Raw genomic sequence first — 8,632 nt, forward strand, 5'->3', positions numbered from 1 at the left:
AAGGAAAAGAAAATCTTCCCCACTTGTAACCACAGGAAGCCAAGCATTAAAGTTTGATTAAAAAAAAAAAGACAAGAACCCCACCCCACCCCTGCAACAACCCCTACCCCAACCCCAACCCCCAGGATGAACTGCACCAATTGTTTTTCTTTGCTGCTTGTCTGTATTTCAGATTTTTCATTTGCTGTACGTTACAAAGCAAAGGAGACTTGAAAAATATTCGTTAGTGGTTTCTGTCTAAATCTCATCATCTAATTATTTTCACAGTGAACATTTGAAATGGCAGGAGCAATTCTGCCAAGAGTCTTCTCTCCCTGGATTCCAGGAGATGTTTCACAATAATTAGAAACCCCAATAGGTCTCTTAAGAACCCTTAAAGGGTTCCATATGCAGACTTCTATATGAAGTGGTACAATGTGTAGCTCTTCATTATACACAATAGGACCTGACAGGTCTTAATGTATATTATTACATTAAATGAGATGCACATTAGTTGGTCAGACTGCTGGATAGCTGGCCTCAATTCTCTAGAAAATACAAACCAATCTGGTAACCCCACGATTTTCCCTGTCCTCCACTCCACACACCCCACAGAGAACTATTAATCATGCAATTACTCAAATTCAGGTTGACAGTTTGGACCTTGTCCTTGAGTATAGACCACTGATTGCTACTCAGATTATAAGATTGATTAATATATACTATTCAGAAAAATAGTATATATTTTTATATACTGCAGTGCCCCAGGAATCTCTTTTCCATTGAAAAGTAGTTTAAAAGGACCGTGAATCATGGTATACTCTAGTCAAAATATATGACTTGACTAGACCTTAGCATTCTTTACTCATTGTCCCCATAGCATTTTGTGTAAAAGTAGCAGGAGTCCATTATATGTAGACAACATTAAATTCCTTGTCAGGGCAATTTGTTTTATCATTTTGCTTAGCAAGGAGTACTGATTACCATCCTTACCATGACTAAAGGAAGCTGAAAAGTAGACTCTTATTGACAGTCAAATACTTTCTTTAGCTTAAAGGTTGCATATGGTTCTTTGACTGGGTGATAAGTTTGAAAGCTCTGGTCTTCAAATGGTGACAGGCTAAGAGACTGATTCCTTTTTTAAAAATATTTTTTTATTTATTCCCTTTTGGTACCCTTGTTGTAGTTATTATTGTTGTTATTGATTTGATGTCGTCATTGTTGGATAGGACAGAGAGAAATGGAGAGAGGAGGGGAAGACAGAGGGGGGAGAGAAAGACAGACACCTGCAGACCTGCTTCACCGCCTGTGAAGCGACTCCCCTGCAGGTGGGGAGCCAGGGTTCGAACCGGGATCTTTATGCCGGTCCTTGTGCTTTGCGCCACCTGAGCTTAACCTGCTGCGCTACCACTGGACTCCCGGTTTCTTTCTTTCTTTCTTTTTTTTTTATTTTGTAGTTAAGTGGAGCCATTAATTTTGTTACTGGTCATAGAGACAGCCATAAATTGAGAGGAGCGGCGGGGGTTGGGGGTGGGGACGGGGGGGGGGGTGAATAGAAAGGGAAAGTCTGCAACACTGCTTCACCACATGTGAAGTTTTCCCCCTGCAGGTAGGGCCTTGAACCCAGGTCCTTGTGTATTGTAACATGTGAACTCAGCTAGGTGTGTTACCACCTGGCCCTGGATTCTGAAAATTCTAACACCACACTATCTCATGATAAAAAGGAAAGGAACATATGAACTGATTTCCAGAGAATGTTTAAAAAAAATGTTTTAAAAAATGTTAAAAAAAAAAAAAAACCAGGAGCCAAAATGATGACTTTGTATTACTTCTGGGCATCAGAGGAAGGTTATATGCTAACGATTTTTCTTAAGAATTGAATTACTTTTTCATTAACATGAACTAATCAAAATAGAAGGAGAGGGATCAGGCAGTGGTACACCCAGTTAAGCACACATAGTACTAAGTGCAAGGATCCAGGTTCAAGCCCCCAGCTACCCACCTACTGGAGGGATGCTTCAGAAGCTGAGAAGCTAGTATGTGTGTGTCCTTCTTTTTCTCTCCCTATCTCCCCCTCTCCTCTCAATTTTTTTTCTCTATCCTATCCAGTAAAATGGAAAAATGGTCACTGGGAGCAGTGGATTCATGGTGCTGACACTGAGCCCCAGCAATACCCTGGAAACATATAATAAAGAAGAAAGAATATAGAAAATTTATAGTTCACAAAGCCTTTTTGTTCTTTGACTTTCATCATCCTCTATCAACATGTGAAGGCTAAATATCTATACACAGTTAGACTACCCTTAGTTAGTTGTTGATCCACTGCCTGTTCTTGTTCCTAAACACAGAACTTCAGAGCCCTAAATGGAGATAATTTGAATTAAATGAAAATAGTAAAAGGAAACAGAACATGAATAAAGGAAGGGCAGCTCTTCTGAGAGACCAAGAAGCATATAAGTGTTTGAAGAGAGACAGAGTCATGATTTCTTTTCTTTTTGTCCCCCAACTTTTTTAGAGCCAGAAAATCGAGACAGAGATAGAGAGATAGAGACATAGAAAGACTTTACAGTGCCAAATCTTCCTTCAGGCTTGGGTCACCCATGTGGCACAGCAGTACACTAATCACGTGGACTATTTATGCAGCCCAAGAGATATCTTTCTGTGAGAAAGCAGGGGTCTAAAGGCTCCTGCAGAAGGGCCCAGGAAGAAGAGACAAAAAGGTCTAAGGAAATGAGTTTATAGGGTGACACAGTATCCTCCCCAAGCCACTCATAAATGTTTCCTCATACCCATTCATGACTGTGCATTTGCTCCCCTCCAGCCCTCAAGCACACAAACCACAGAGACAGAACCAGACGGGTGGGGGTCAGGAGGCAAGCTTGTAGTCTGGAACTCCACTGTTTTGAAGAACTGGACATGTCTCTTTTTGTCTGTGTTTTTGCCAGAGACTTCTCAACTCTGCTTCTGGCACTGACAGAGATTGAAGCTCAGAGCCTTGGGTCTTAGAAAGGATTGGACCTGGGTCTCTGGAGCCTCTGGAACAAAAGCCTTGATACTCCAGTGGCACCATCTGTTAGCACACGATACTTATACAGGAACAAAAGCCTTTTTTTAAAAAAATTATTTATAAAATGTAAATATTGACAAGACGTGCTTGCTTTGGCACCACATCTACTAAAATTGGAATGTTACAGAGGAGATTAGCATGGCCCTTGCTCAAGGATGACACGCAAATTCGTGAAGCATTCCATAATTTTTTAAAAATTATTTTATTTATTTATTAATGAGAAATATAGGAGAGAGAGAGAGAGTGAGAGAGAGAGAGAGAGGACCAGATATCGCTCTGGTACGTGTGCTGCCGGGGATTGAACTCAGGACCTCCTGCTTGAGAGTCCAATGCCTTAGTCACTGCACCACCTCCCGGACCACAGCATTCCATATTTTTAAGAACCTGTGAGTGCCTCCGTGGACCTGGGGGGCAATAAAAGCTGAAGCCTTCAAAAAAAAAAAGGAAATATTGACAAGACTATAGGACAGGAGGGATATAATTCCACACAGTTTACACCTCCCAGACCTCTGTATCCTATCCCTTCCCCTGTTAGCTTTCCTATTCTTTTTTTTTTTTTTTTATTAATTAACAAAACCATAGGGTAGGAGGGGTACAACTCCACACAATTCCCACCGCCCAATCTCCATATCCCACCCCCTCCCCCGATAGCTTTCCCATTCTCTAGCCCTCTGGGAGCATGGACCCAGGGTCATTGAGGGTTGCAGAAGGTAGAAGGTCTGGCTTCTGTAATTGCTTCCTCACTGAACATGGGCGTTGACTGGTCGGTCCACACTCCCAGTCTGCCTCTCTCTTTCCCTAGTAGGATGGGTCTCTGGGGAAGCTGAGCTCCAGGACACATTGGTGGTGTCTTCAATCCAGGGAAGTCTGGCTGGCATCCTGATGACACCTGGAACCTGGTGACTGAAAAGAGAGTTAACATACAAAGCCAAACAAATTGTTGAGCAATCATGGACCCAAAGCTTGGAAAAGTGGAGAGGAAGTATTAGGGAGGTACTCACTGCAAACTCTAGTATACTTCTGCTTTCTTACTTTGGTGCCATACTCCAAACTCAGTCAATTTCTGCTTTGCGTTTCTACTTCTTCTTCCTTTTTTTTTTTTTTTTACATGCATAACATTCCCCAGATTCCCATTTAGCAATACAACCCCCACTATTTCATTCGTCATTTTTCATGGACCTGTATTCTCCCCACCCACCCACCCACCCCAGAGTCTTTTACTTTGGTGTAATACTCCAATTCCATTTTAGGTTCGACTTGTGTTTTCTTTTCTAATCTTGTTTTTCAACTTCGGCCTGAGAGTGAGATCATCCCATATTCATCCTTCTGTTTCTGACTTATTTCACTCAACATGATTTTTTCAAGGCCCATCCAAGATCGGCTGAAAACGGTGAAGTCACCATTTTTTACAGCTGAGTAGTATTCCATTGTGTATATAGACCACAACTTGCTCAGCCACTCATCTGTTGTTGGACACCTGGGTTGCTTCCAGGTTTTGGCTATTATAAATTGTGCTGCCAAGAACATATGAGTACACAGATCTTTTTGGATGGATGTGTTGGGTTCCTTAGGATATATCCCCAGGAGGGGAATTGCAGGGTCATAGGGTAGGTCCATTTCTAGCCTTCTGAGAGTTCTCCAGACTGTTCTCCACAGAGGTTGGACCAATTGACATTCCCACCAGCAGTGCAAGAGGGTTCCTTTGACCCCACATCCTCTCCAGCATTTGCTGCTGTTACCTTTTCTGATGTGTGACATTCTCACAGGAGTGAAGTGATATCTCATTGTTGTCTTGATTTGCATTTCTCTGACAATCAGAGACTTGGAGCATTTTTTCATGTGTTTCTTGGCCTTTTGGATCTCTTCTGTGGTGAATATTCTGTCCAATTCCTCCCCCCATTTTTGGATGGGGGTATTTGTTGTCTTGTTGTTGAGTCTGGTAAGCTCTTTATATATGTTGGTTATTAAACTCTTATCTGATGTATGGCATGTAAAGATCTTTTCTCATTCTGTGAGGGGTCTCTTGATTTGGGTAGTGGTTTCTTTTGCTGTGAAGAAGCTTTTTAATTTGATGTCCTATTCTTTATACCTCTGGGAGTATGGACCCAAGGTCATTGTGGGATGCAGAAGGTGGAAGGTCTGGCTTCTGTAATTGCTTACCCACTGAACATGGGTGTTGGCAGGTCGATCTATACTCCCAGCCTTTCTCTCTCTTTCCCTAGTGGGTTAGAGATCTGGGGAGGCGGGGATCTAGGACACATTGGTGGGTTGTCTGCCCAGGGAAGTCAGGTTGGCATCATGGTAGCATCTGGAACCTGGTAGCTGAAAAAGAGTTAACATATAAAGCAGAACAAGTTACTGAATAATCATGAACCTAGAGGCAAGAATATTGCAGATAAAGATTTGGAAAAAAGCTTGTAGGTCTATTTTAGGTATATTCCAAGGAGCCCATGGCTTTACTAGTTTTTGTCTGCACCTGACTTCTAATATACAGGTGGACCCAGGTTATTTTCTGGTGAGAAGGTGTCATAGTTGGAAAAAGGACTAGAAAACTGGGTCAGGGAAGAAAGTAGCTCCCGAATATGAGGGAAGTGTACAAAAATTGTCAACTATAAACCCCATTGATCTGGGGCCCATATTCTGCACAGGAGCCTATGTAACCTCTTCATCCCTGTAGGTCTGAGCTGGCATTCTTTTGTCACAGCTAGGAACATTCCAGGCTGCACTAATATCAGGACCCATCTTCCTCGGTTAGTAAGTAGAGTATGTTGTTCAACCTCCCTTCGGAGAATGGAACAGTCCCTAACATTGTTGATCCACATTAAGGGCAAGGTCCTATAGGGGCCCACAAAGGGGTCCATTATGTTGTTCATGATGGAGATGACAGTGACAGTGGAGAGAAGGGTCTATTCAAGGTCTAGGCCCATCATGTCCATGGGGGAATCCCAGGGCTCACTGATTAAGGCCCTAGGTGATGGGATGGCCTGGTAGTGACTAAAGAGTCATTGTTAAAGTATGCCAGTCTCTTGCCTTTATTCAGCTACAAAAGCCTTTTTACATAACCATTATGCTGCCACCTCTGCCCTATATTTTTAGACATTTAGCAGAATTCAATAGCAAGGGAAAAAAGTCACTCTAGTTTTAAAAGGAGTGTCTGAGTTTTAGGATTTATTTTCCTTCTTTTTTTCCTTCCTTTTTTTCCCCTCCTCATAAGTAGGGATTCACCTTTGCTTGTAATGTTTTTCAGGAAGAGAGAGAGAGAGAGAGAGAGAGAGAGAGAGAGAGAAGGAGAAAGTAAAATGCCAGAGAACCAAAGCTTTCTCCACAGTGATGGGGGCAGACTCTAAACTGGGTTGTGTAAATGACAAAGCAGACACACTATCCAGTGAGTTATCTTCTCTACCTGGGATCTCTCAAGAATGGAGTTTTGGATTTGGGGAAATAATTCACTTAGATTATGTGCCTTTTCCCAGGTGTGTGACTCAGGTTCAAGATCTCACTGCACTGGTGGCCGTTCAGTATTGTATTCTCTTTCTCTCTACCTGTTGCTAGCTTTCAGAAAGAAGGAGAAGGAGAAGAAAGAGGAGGAGAAAAATAAGTAAAGGAATAAAGAAAGAAAGAGAAGAAGGAAAAAAGAAGGAAAAAAGAAAGGGTGAAGGGAGGCAGCGAAGGAGGGAGGAAAGGAGAAAAAAAAACTACTATAGCCACAGGCCCTTTGAAATCTAGCTAAAATATGCCTACTAGTTATCTACAAAACAGAGGACCCCCCCAACTCTTCATCTGGACTATTTCAGCCTTTAGGTCCATGACTGGTCAACAATTTGTTTGGCTTTGCATCTTAACTCTCTTTTCAGCCACCAGGTTCCAGATGTTAACAGGATGTTGACCAGACTTCACTGGACAGATGACCCCATCAGTGTGTCCTGGAACTCTGCTTCCCCAGAACCCTTCCCCACTAGGGAAAGAGAGAGACAGGCTGGGACTATAGATTGACCAGTCAATGCCCATGTTCAGTGGGGAAGCAATTACAGAAGCCAGACCTTCCACCTTCTGCATTCCACAATGACCTTGGCTTCATACTCCCAGTTGGATATAGAATAAGAAAGCTATCAGGGGAGGTGAGGTGAGGGGATGCAGATTTCTGTTTGTGGGAATTGTTTAGAGTTGTACCTCTCTTATCCTATGGTTTAGTCAATGTTTTCTTTTTATTAAAAAAAAAAAATGAAAAAAAAAATTTCCCACCACAGTAGAGGAAGAGCTGGCCCTTGATCTCTTTTACTCTCTCTCTGCCTCTTGTTCTTTCTCGTATGGAAAAAGTCATCCTGGTGTAGTGAAGCCATTCAATGATGACTAAAAATAGTAAACTTGAGGAAATAAAGAATGGAGTTTTAGTTTGATTAATTAAAAGTTCCCATGCTTCCAAAAACTGTGGACAAATGCAGAGTTCCTACCTTAGAGGAAGAGATGATGTGTATTGAGTGGCTGAGCTTAAAGTTGTCATTCAGATTGATTGTGAATATTTATTCCCTCTTATTACCAGTGATTATAGAATCACTTTATTACTTTCTTTTAATTTCTAGAAAAAAAAAGATAAACTTCATTTCAAGTTCTGTCTTGAAAACAAATTGCTTAAATGCATGGACCCCAAAGAGTGGAGATTCCATTTCTTGGTTTCCATGGTCACTAGGAAAAGAAATATATGCAACACTGAAAAAAGCAAAGAATTCAGTTGGCTCATTGTAGGGAATTGTGAAGATATGGTAGAGCTTGGTGGGACCCCCCATTGAAAGATGGGGGCCTGAGGGTCATGACCAACTCTATCAGTCTCTCTTTACTAAGAGGTCGAACAAGGAAGCACAGGGCCTCCAGGATGTGCCCTGCCTATCAGCCTGCCTGCCTCATAATAGCCTTATTATTATCTAAATAATCATTGTTTTGCCTGAAAGTCTCCTCCCTACTTCCCCACCCATTCCATTCCTTTGATGATATCTGATCTATCTTCTCTCTGCCCTCAGGACCCCTCTCTGACTGCTGGTTATTGATAACCTTTCTTCCTCATTCCTGTAACCAATTAAACCTCTTGCTCAACAATTACTGGAAAAGTCCTGACTCTCCCCAGACCCTTCGCCTCCCTACCATATATGGTATACACACATCACTTCCTCCTGCAACACCTTATAAACCATGCTTTGCTGTTCAATAAACGGATTGTTGATGCAGCATTCCCCGGGGTCATCTCTTGCTGCGGCACTAGCACCAGGCACTGAGTCAGTCCCACAGGCTCACTCCTACTGCCCCTGAACATTCCTTCTGGGCCCCGGCATCTGGTGCACAACAGAGTGGGTGAGTATGAAGAAGTTTGTGCCTGGGAAGAGGCCTCTCCACCAGAGTCCAATAACCTATGCTCTTTCTTTCCAGATGTTGACTCTGAACATTGTTCTTCATCTGTCAAGCCTGAGATATAGTTCACAAGCCATGGCTCAGGTTCAAGCCCCACCACATATGGGAGGGGCCATGGTGCTGGAGGAAGTAACAGTGCTGTAGTATCTCTCCATTTCTTTCTCTCATCACATATTAGTGGAGACC

At 42.4% G+C, this 8,632-nt stretch overlaps 1 non-coding gene across 1 annotated transcript; it reads left to right on the forward strand.

The window, feature by feature from the left end:
- Nucleotides 1-3,129: 3,129 nt before the first annotated feature.
- LOC132537839 (U6 spliceosomal RNA) lies at nucleotides 3,130-3,236 on the forward strand. The gene has a single exon (XR_009549264.1). It is a non-coding gene; the product is annotated as a U6 spliceosomal RNA (small nuclear RNA).
- Nucleotides 3,237-8,632: the final 5,396 nt, after the last annotated feature.

Source organism: Erinaceus europaeus, chromosome 3 (genome assembly GCF_950295315.1).
Source record: "Erinaceus europaeus chromosome 3, mEriEur2.1, whole genome shotgun sequence".
Classification (NCBI taxonomy): domain Eukaryota; kingdom Metazoa; phylum Chordata; class Mammalia; order Eulipotyphla; family Erinaceidae; genus Erinaceus; species Erinaceus europaeus.